We start from the raw sequence: 10,023 nt of genomic DNA on the forward strand, positions 1-10,023 counted from the left end.
GTTGCTTTTACAACATCCTTAGCAGAGAAGGTAGGACCTACCCTTTTCACAGATTATATAGCACAGGGCACCACTCGGCCCTACTAACCAAAGCACAAATCTAGAATTGCACTTCAGGTAATTAACCAGAGGCTCATTTAGACATCACTACATAAACATTCGTTCCATGCTTACTTTCTCATGAAAAATGTGAAAAACGTTGAAATAATTTCTCTCAATAGGAAAATATAATGTATCATGTCAAAGTCTCATCTAATGTGGTTCTGCATATCTAAAATGTCCTAAGGTGACTCTCCAATACAGGGTGGAGGGCAACGCTACAAAAGTCATATACAGAAGGCTACCCTGATCCACAACTTCACCTGACTCTGAAATAAAAAGAACAAGAACACTGTACTATGTAGACTATAAGTAGAAAGTGGTCTAGATGTATTGAGTACTTTCTACTAATTCTAATAGAATTAAAGAAAACCAGAAAGAGAAGACTTTTCACCTGTACTTAGATGAGGTTTCGCCATGTAGGCCAGGCTGGTCTTGAACTCCTGACCTCAAGTGATCCACCTGCCTTATCCTCCCAAAATGCAGTGATTACACGAGTGAGCCACCGAGCCCTGCCGGGAAACTAAGTTTATATACCAGAACCAACTGCACAATGGAAGCATTCAAAAATATGTGTCAGAGATATCAGAGTATTTTATTCAAAGTCTGAGTTTTTCTTTAAAAACAAAAACAAAACAAAACACAAAACACCTACTTTATAAATAGACCAGTTTTGAGATTAAAATGTAAATCCAAACTTAACTGTTATAAATCTCAGCCTTGTAAAGAGGAGCTTCCACTGCCTTTTCAAGGCTAACTGGGTTTAAAGTCCTAACGCACCGAAACAGACGCCAAGTCTACTACCCACCACCCATTGGCTCAAAGGAAGCCCCGCCCCGCACAGCCACCGTAACTGAACATCAAGGGAACCCCAGGGAAGATTTTCCCTCTGCCACATTTCTGGTCTCCAACGACTCCCCTTCCCTCCCCTCCCCCACCATCACCACCACAGAACTAGCGTCCCAGCATCAGCCACGCACGCTCCTACGGGAGGACCTAAAGCACTTCGCCCCAGTAGTTACAACCAAGAGGGGAGTGGAAGTGACCATGCTCCCACTCTCCAGCCTGCACAGTGCCAGACACGCTGCAAGGAGCAAAGCGGAGAAAACAGCTCCGGAACAGGGATGGCATGACCGAGCCGCTGGAGTAAGTCCTGACACCTCTGCAGCTCCCAGTGGGCGGGGGCTCCTCCCACACCACGGAGACATAGGGCGGGGCAGATCTAGACGCCGAGACTCCCAGCCAGACCCGACAGCGGGCTTTCCCTAGCACCGCCTCACTGCCAAGGAGGCGGAAACCCCGGGCCGGGGCGGGGGGGGGGACGACCAAGGGGAGTGGCACCGCGGATCAGTACGGCCCCTCCGGCCAACCGGATCCCGAGAAGGCGGAGGAATTCGACTTCACGCCCCCTCTCTGCCGCGCCCAGAGTCTACACGCGGGAGACCCCCCTACCCGTCCCGGACCCGAGCAGGCCGGAGCGCGCCGCCACCCCGAGGCCCCGCCCACCCCCGGAGCAGAGGAGTGGGTAGTCGGCCGCAAACCACACTCAGCCCGAGGCCGGCCCCGCCCCTTTCTCCACAATTGCACGCGCGCGCCGACCCCGCCTCTGAGCGGCGGCGCGAGAGCCCGCCCCCCTCCGCGCGCACCGGGACTACGCTCTCCTCCCCCTCCCGCGCGGAGAGCTACCCCGCTCCGCCCCCCACCCCCCTCACACAGCCACACACCTCCCGCCCGTCTGCTCTACGGGAAGCCGAGGAGGTCAGCCCCCCCTAAAAATACACACCCTCGAGTCCAGCGTTACCCGCCACCAGGCTCCCGCCCGACCCCCGGCCCTGCGTGCTCTCACCGCAAAGCTGCTTCGGCCGCTCGTCACTGCGTGTCCCTCTCGGCGTGAGCCGCGAGCTCAGTAGGGAGGCCCGCAGAACAGCGCGGGGCACAGGCCCGCCGAAGCGGACTGGCAGCTACCTCTCCGCTAACGAAGCGGTCACAGGCTCCGGTGCCCAGACTGGGAAGGAGGGAGGGAGGGAGGGAGGGAAACTCCGAGGGGGGAAGGGGAGGGGGGAAGATGGAGAAACCGTCTCCGCCGCCTCTACCGCCGCGGCCGCTTCTCTGTTACCCGGGAAATCCCGCCCACTCCCCCGGCCCGCCCCGCAGAGGGAAGACTCAGCTTCGTTCCAGCACAGGACGCAATACCCGCCCATCAAAGACTCAGCCAGTTACAGAGGCCTGCCTGCTGACTTCCCGCCCCTTCCCCCCTCGACTGGGAGGGGAGGGGGAGCCGCTCACCTTCTCCACGCCCCTATTGGCGGGGAGCTTCCTTAACTCAACCCCGCCTATTGGAGACGGACTGCTGAAGCCCACCCCCGAGCCCCAACACTATTGGAGGAAGCCGGGAAGCTCTTCCCGTCTTATTGGAGGACACCACATATCCCACCTCACAGCGTCTCAGCCACAGGCCTAATAAGTTGGCTCCCGCCTCCGCCGGTCATCGCATTGGAAGGCTACCCCTGGCTCTCCCACCGCCCCAGGAAGGTAAGTAACCGATGTGGGGTAAAATGTCTGTAAGTGAAACAGGCTCCGCCTACCGCACTGCCGGGCCAGGCCCCGCCCCAAGAATAGGATTGGTTATCTTGGCGCTGGTAGGACCCTCCATTGGCCAGGGCGCCCGTCTAGGAAGGACCTAATTCCGCCCTGCGCGGGGAGGCTGAACCTTAGCAGTCCTTTTGTGGAATGTTTACACTAGAGACTGAAGCTCGGAGTTCCAGGGCCTGAGACAGGACGCAGCGCGGAGATCATCAGCAGAGACCCCACATCCTAGGATTTGAAGAGGAAAGGCAGCCCGCCCTGGAGGACTCCCTTACAAAAAAATGAGAGAGTGAGAACTCATAGTCCCCATCTAGTTACAGTTTACATGCTACATACTGTGTCCTCGTAAACACAAATACCCGGAGCAGCTGGCAACTCTTTTCAGCCAAGTAGAGTACAGAACTAAGGTCTGGAGACCTAAGCAGAGAAATAACCCCACGGGTGTCCAGCCCACTCGCTAGAGCTGAATATGCAGTCCTAGGAGGGCGGAGATAACCCAAAGAGAGGCGGGCCCTAACAGCCACCGCCCTGGCAAGCCTCCGGAGGGCGGGGCGTGAGGCACAAGTACTCACGATCTCCCCGGTGGATCTGGAAGCATCCTCAGAACTGAGAAAGGAGAGGAAAAGACTGAAACAGGCCACGGCATAAATTAACTTTGGGGTCATGTCACACTCAGAGAAAGGATAAAACTTCCGTAGTTGGGGACATAAAACGGCTGTTCACCTTCTCCTGGCCAGGAGTGTTAAGGGCAGTCCCTGTGCCCTCTCTGTGTAAGTAACAGTGCCTCGAACACACAGTGAAACAAAGTGCTTTCAACTCCTAGTCTGTTTTTATTTATTCACCCAATAGGGCGTGGGCATGAGCTGACCTTACTTTGGGGGGATACTCTGCCAGCGCCAGGAGAGGGGGCGGGATTAGGTTTTTACCGCACTCCAGAGGAAGTCGAATCCTCCTCCCAGAGAGCTGAGACCCTAAGGGACAGGCCCAGTGAACCCACTCCTAGGTCCAACTCTGTCCTCCCTCTGCAATCCAGCGGAAATGGTCAGGAACGACCTCTGGCAGCAGGTGGGCCTGACGCCAATGATGGCTTCGAGCCACGAAACCACAGCAGAGAATTGTGAAGTTCATGGGGAGTCGACAGGTGGGAGCAGCCTCGCCAGTAGCCAAGCCCTGCCCCAGAACAGAGCTCTAAAAATAAGACCAACGAAGCGACCCCCGGGCCAAACTGCTGGGAAGTTAGGAGGAAGTGGTACTCCAGCAGAACCGACCCAAGGCTACTTCTAACTTTGCGCCCCCTTCCACCACTAGACTGAGTATCACGGGGCAGGCTCACCATGGTATCAAAAACTACTCAGAACCCAAGCCAGCATTAGGCCGCTCACGACGTCCCGAGATCACAGGGTACCACCTGCGCTGGATCTCGCCAAAGGGTCCCAGGCCAGCGCTCTAGGTTGTCAAGTCTCAGACACAGCCAACTAAGGACGGCAGCTACCATGCCTAGGGAAGAACAAACACTTGCAGCGTCTACAGAGTTCTCAGTTTAAGCTCAGAGAAGTCAAGGGGCGCGGAAATAGCCAAGCCACAGGGTTAGAACTTTAGTACTTGACCCTGGCCACGAAGGGCAGATCTCAACCTATGCAGAACCTCCGGAGCTTCGCTACCGAAATCCACTTCTCACTGTAATCCCCTGGCTTCACCCCGAAGGCTACCGGGTCTCGAGCCTCGGTGGAACCTTTGTGTGGCTTCTCGGCTATCCCCGCCCCCCTCGCCAAGGGCGCCGAGCCTAGGACTTCCGGGCGGGAGGGCAGTTCGAAGGAGCTAGGCGGGCCTCACACATGTGCCGAGCGCGCTCAGGAGCGAAGGGAGGAGGCGGGCAGCAAGGGTGGACTTCCCACTCCAAGCTCGCAAAGCCGGAGGAGGCCCGGCTACCCGTCTCACCAATCAGAGGCGGGGGCGGGACCCTACGCCTCTCATCAGCGGCAGGAACCCTCCCTCCTCCCTCCGCGGAAAAAAAAAATCCTAGCAACTTAAACTCCAGCTCGGCCTCCCGATAGGCGGAGCTCGGGAGAATGTCATCCAATCCACATCCGAGAAGGAGGAAAAAGGGGGTCGCGCCCAGCCAGTGGAAGACAAGAGAAGGCGGGGCCTCCGGGCGAGCCCGAGGTAGGTGGGAGAGAGGAAACGGGCCCGCCCCTCCGCTCCCCTCCAGGAGGGTTGCACAAGCCGCCGGCGGAGTAGATAGTAAACAGTCTGGGTCGAGGAGTGTTGGCAGGGGCTGCGTGGCGCTCGGTGGACGGGAGCCCCTGCGCCGCCTCTCCCGGTGTTGCCCCGCCCGGCCGGGACGGTTCGCGCCGGCGCCCCGCCTACCCGCTCGCGGCCGCCATCCCGGCTGACAGGCGCGCCCCCCGCGCCCCTCCCGCCCGCTGATGCATTTCCTTTTCCCGATTCCGAGCGTGGAGACTGTTTTCCCAGTTTCCGACCTTCACTGCCCCTTTCAGGCCACCCCCTCGTGGGCGCGCCCCCGCCCGCGCCCCCGCCCCATCCGCGTGGAGCAGCCAGCAGTGGCACCTCGCGGGAAGGGGGGTGGCCCGGCGGCGGCACGGCCGGGGGAGGGGAAAAGAGCAGCAGTCGCCGCCGCCGCCGCCTTGGGGTGGGCGGGGAAGCAGGCAGCTCCATGTTTGCAAGGGGATCAGCCGGGGCCGCGGGGCGAAGCCGCCGAGTTCCTGGGGGTTTTCCCCACCAGCGGTGCGAGCTCCTCGCCGGCTCGCGGCCTGCCGGGTTCTGGCACCGAATACTGACGACCGCCACGGTCGGGGAGTTCAGAGCCCCGGCAGCTCGCGGGGTTAGCGGCGAGGCGCAGGGACTCTTTCCGGTGGCCTCTCCCGCCCCCGGCCGCCCCTCCCGCAAGTCCGGTGTTGCCCCCGCCCCCAGAGTCCATAACAACCGCGGGCCTGCTGTGCCCGCGCCTCTCCTGAGCGCGCCCACCGCCCCCTCCGACAAGTTTGCGGGCAGAAACAAAACCCTCGGGGCGGCTGCCGCCCTTGCTCAGCGTGGGTAGCCGGGAAAGCCGCGGGCCCCGGCTCGCTCGCTAACTCCAGCTCTCAAGCAACTCCGGGCGCCGCAAGCTCAATGGGCCCTGCCGACCATGCTCGAGACGCCGCCCCCTGCCGAGCCTGCAAGCCGCGGCCCGGGCCCGGTTCTAGTCGGCGTGCGGAATCCCCCTTTTCCTTCCTAATGTTTTTCTTTTTTTGAAAAAGGCACAACAGGAGCGGGGGTCTCCTGCCCGCTTCTTCTCCAGTACGCCGCCAAAAGCTACCGAAACCGACTGCTCGGTGAGATAAACTAGGCGGCACTGCCGGCGCAGAGACGACCCCAGGCCGGACCGACCCCCTCCCCGCGGCTCCCGCCCGGCTGGAAACACACACACAAGCGAGCGGGCGGCGCCAAGAGCTCTCCTTCCTGGCCTGTCCCTCGCCTACCTCGGCCGCGGGACTCCAAGCCTCCCCTCAGCTCGGTCCCAGGGCCCGCGGGGCCCACACCACGTCGGGCGGGCCAGACCGAGCGGCCGGCGGATTAGCCCCCCAAACGACTGAGATTGGGGGGACCAAATTAAAAGCAGCTGTTTAACATACCTTCCGAGCCAGGCGAGGAGTCCTGAATGGGGGGGAACGCCCCCCACGGGCCATTGGCTCCCCGGAGCTCACGTCAGTCACCCTGGGCCCGCCTCCGCCCTTCGCCCCGCCTCTTCCCCTTCATTGAATGCTCCCTCCTTCCGAAAAATATAAATAAATTTATTAAACTAAAGGCTAGTGAGAGACGCATCCGTGGTCGAGGCCCTTATAGCTTCCGCACGCCGACTGCAGTTTCTTGAGGTCCTCGGACTGGAAGGAGGCCTTCTGGGGCTCGGAGATCCTCAGAGTGGACGCGGTTGATGAGCCAGCGGGGCTACCGGGCCCCAACTCCCTTCACACACACAACCCATTTGGAGCTAGACAGTAGAGAAGGTAGGTGCACCCTAGCCGCTGGCTGAAGTGGGCAGACTCCTTTGGCTGTGTGACCTAACCGTGTCCGGTCCACTCTGTTAGGTGGACCTAAAAGTGAGTGACGCAAACGGGAAGCCCTGCGTCCGCGGGCAGCAGGCACTTGTCCCTACTTGTGGGTGAGGCAGACATTCATACCGCACCTGCTGCTAGGTGCAGTTACAGACTGGGTGACGTGCTTACTCTACCCCTCCAAGGGCTCCAGACTCAGCCGAGGAGAGTCTACGTAAGGCACCTAAGGCAAGGCAGGAATGTGTATGTAAATAGACATCCATAGGAGCTCAGAGAAGAGAGATTCCTTCTGCTGAAGGAAAATTGGTTTCATGGAAGAGGTGGCGTTCAAGTTGGGTCTTAAAGATTTCATCATGCAGAATTGGAGGGGCAGGTCATTGTCAGCAAAGGACACAAAGGGGTAAATGCAAAAAAAGGACCTTCATATGTGGCTGTAGTCATAAAAATGGGATGGGGGTGTGGAGATGGAACCAGTTTACAACTTTTAGTTGGGCAAAATTCTTGGACGTGCACAGCCGAATGAATATGCAGGCAGCACAGTCACAGGCCCACAACTACAGTGTAAGATGTTTGGCACCCTGGCAGAAAGATGGGTTCTGACGGTGGACTGAGAAGTGTTTATAAGCAGCAAGGGGAGGCCCAGAGGCTGTTGTAATACTGCGTTTGGAGACTACAGAAGTGCCTCTTGTGGAAGGAATAGCTGGGGGAAGAGAAGGCTTCTTTTCTACATCCCAGCCACCCGCTTGGAAAGCTTTCCCCACCTTCAGCAGCCTGCAAGTCAAAGCTTTGACTCAGATCTTTCCTTGCATTATTTGCTCTATTTATCATAACTTCCCACCAAAAGGAGTTTCTGGGGGACACAAGCCACCCAATATGTCTGTGTTCCAGAGAGCTGAGCCTACCTAGACCCAGGGCACACAATGTGAAAAAAATACCTGTTTGTTGAGGCACTAAGAAAAAGGAAGTTAATGTGGATAAGGTGGGGTGTGCAGAATGTGAAGGACCTTGGAGTCCAGTGGGCAGAACTGGGGCCTGCTGCCTGTTAGGAAATTACTGGGAAATCTGTTCCAACAATTCAGGTGACAGGTAAGGAGGATTGACCAGAACAGTGACAATGGGTGAGAAGAATATTGAAGGAGAGCTGTATTTGAGAAAGACTCAAGGGGAGTGGGTGAGTGACTCAGTGTGGGTAGGAGAGGGAAAGAGGTAGCCTGTGGCCTGCTGTGTGAAGAGATGATAGAGCTTTAGGCTACTAGTTAGGTAATCCGGGTCCTACACTTAGCATGGTCAGTGACTGGTGTTACAGTCTTACGTCCCTTTCTCCCTCTGAGCCTCAGTTTCCCTGTGAAATGGGGGTGGAAATTGGAGTAGAAAGATAGGCTCTAAGGACCTCACTTAGAATCCAGGTGGGGGAAGCTTGCCATTGAGGAAACAGAGCAGGTGGGAAGAACTATTGATTTTGGAAGGGCAGTAGGTCCCCCCAAGTAGAGCCTGGAGACTAGAATATGGGTAGTAGCTGAGTCAATTGAAATCACTGGGTGAAAGGTATGGAGAGGGAAAGGCCAGGAGATAAGGACTATGAGTTCAGTGGGAGACCCACACTGGCAGAGCCATGGAGGTTGAGATTCATGCTCCCTAGGGTGAGGATGAAGTTGTCCTTCAGAACAGAGATCCCAGCTGGGCAACATAGCAAGACCCTGTCTCTACAAAATATTTTAAAATTAGGCATGCATGGGCCAGGCACAGTGGCTTATGCTTGTAATCCCAGCACTTTGGGAGGCTGAGGTGGGCGGATCACCTGAGGTCAGGAGTTCGAGACCAGCCTGGCCAACATGGTGAAACCCCATCTCTACTAAAAATACAAAAAATTAGCTGGGCGTGGTGGCAGGCACCTGTAATCACAGGTACTCAGGATACTGAGGCAAAAGAATTGCTCGAACCCAGGCAGCGGAGGTTGCAGTGAGCCGAGATCACGCCACTGCACTCCAGCCTGGGCAACAAGAGCAAAACTCCATCTCAAAAAAGAAAAAAAAATTAGCTGTGCATTGTGGCACATGCCTACAGTCCCAGCTACTTGGGAGGCTGAAGCAGGAGATTCGTTTGAACCCAGGAGTGGAGGTTGCAGTAAGCTTAGATTGTGCCATTTCACTCCTGCTTGGGCAGAAGAGCAAAACTCTTTTTTATTGAGACTCTGTCTCAAAAACAAACAAACAAAAAAAAAAACGCTGAGTGTGGTGCCTCACACCTGTAATCCTAGCACGTTGGGAGGCCCAGGTGGTTGGATCACTGGAGGTCAGGAGTTCAAGACCAGCCTGGCCAACATGGTGAAACCCTGTCTCTACTTCAAATACAAAAATTAGCTGGGCGTGGTTGGCGGGCACCTATAATCCCAGCTACTTGGGAGACTGAGGCGGAAGAATCGCTTAAACCTTGGAGGCAGAGGTTACAGTGGGCTGAGACTACACCGCTTCACTCTAGCCAGGGCAGAAGAGCAAAACTCTGTCTCAAAAACAAACAAACAAACAAAAAATGATCCCCTGATGTCTCGATCTCCATCTTAAATTCCTGCTCTATTTCTTATTTCTTTCTTTTTTTTTTTTTTTTGAGATGGAGTTTCACTCTTGTTGCCTAGGCTGGAGTGCAATGGCACGATCTCGGCTCACCCCAACCTCCACCTCTGCCTCCTGGGTTCAAGCAATTCTCCTGCCTCAGCCTCCCGAGTAGCTGGATTACAGGCATACACCACCACAACCGGCTGATTTTGTATTTTTAGTAGAGACAGGGTTTCTCCATGTTGGTCAGGCTGGTCTCAAACTCCCGACCTCAGGTGATCCACCCGCCTCAGCCTCCCAAAGTGTTGGGATTACAGGTGCCCAGCTCTATTTCTTAATTTCTTAAGGGGTCTGCCCTAGCTGAAGGCATAACATAAAGTGAGATGAGGCAGACTGATAGAGGAGAAAGAACTAGTCTGGAAGTTGAGTCCCCTGGTTCCTTCCCACTTAGTCCCTTCTTATCTGTGGATCAGCTTCCTCTCCTATATAAGAGAATAACACAGCAAACCTTACCCTTGTGATGAGGATCAAATGTGATGATAAAATGTGCTTTATCACCTGGTGAGGTTCTGAGCTTCTGTGGAGGTCAAAGGCCCAAGCATTTGACAGAGATACTAGTCAGCACATAGTGTGCTGTGGATTCAGTTACTCATGGAGGATTTGCAACTGCAACAGTTACCTCCACTCAGAGAACCAGGCTTTGCTGACACTGCCCATGGTTCTATGTGTGCTGC

At 56.3% G+C, this 10,023-nt stretch overlaps 1 protein-coding gene across 4 annotated transcripts in view; it reads right to left on the reverse strand.

The window, feature by feature from the left end:
• SIN3A (SIN3 transcription regulator family member A) overlaps nucleotides 1–6,373 on the reverse strand; it is an 87,910-nt gene extending 81,537 nt beyond the window's left edge. The window contains exon 1 of one of the 4 annotated variants that reach the window (XM_017547946.2): nucleotides 6,318–6,373. The gene's annotated coding sequence lies outside the window, so the exon portion shown is untranslated. Of the gene's footprint in view, nucleotides 1–1,882; nucleotides 2,122–6,317 lie in introns of those variants that run through there. The other 3 variants (XM_017547944.2, XM_017547947.2, XM_017547948.2) reach the window with 3 other exon arrangements.
• Between the last annotated feature and the right edge of the window lie 3,650 nt (nucleotides 6,374–10,023).

Source organism: Cebus imitator, unplaced genomic scaffold (genome assembly GCF_001604975.1).
Source record: "Cebus imitator isolate Cc_AM_T3 unplaced genomic scaffold, Cebus_imitator-1.0 Scaffold203, whole genome shotgun sequence".
NCBI lineage: Eukaryota > Metazoa > Chordata > Mammalia > Primates > Cebidae > Cebus > Cebus imitator.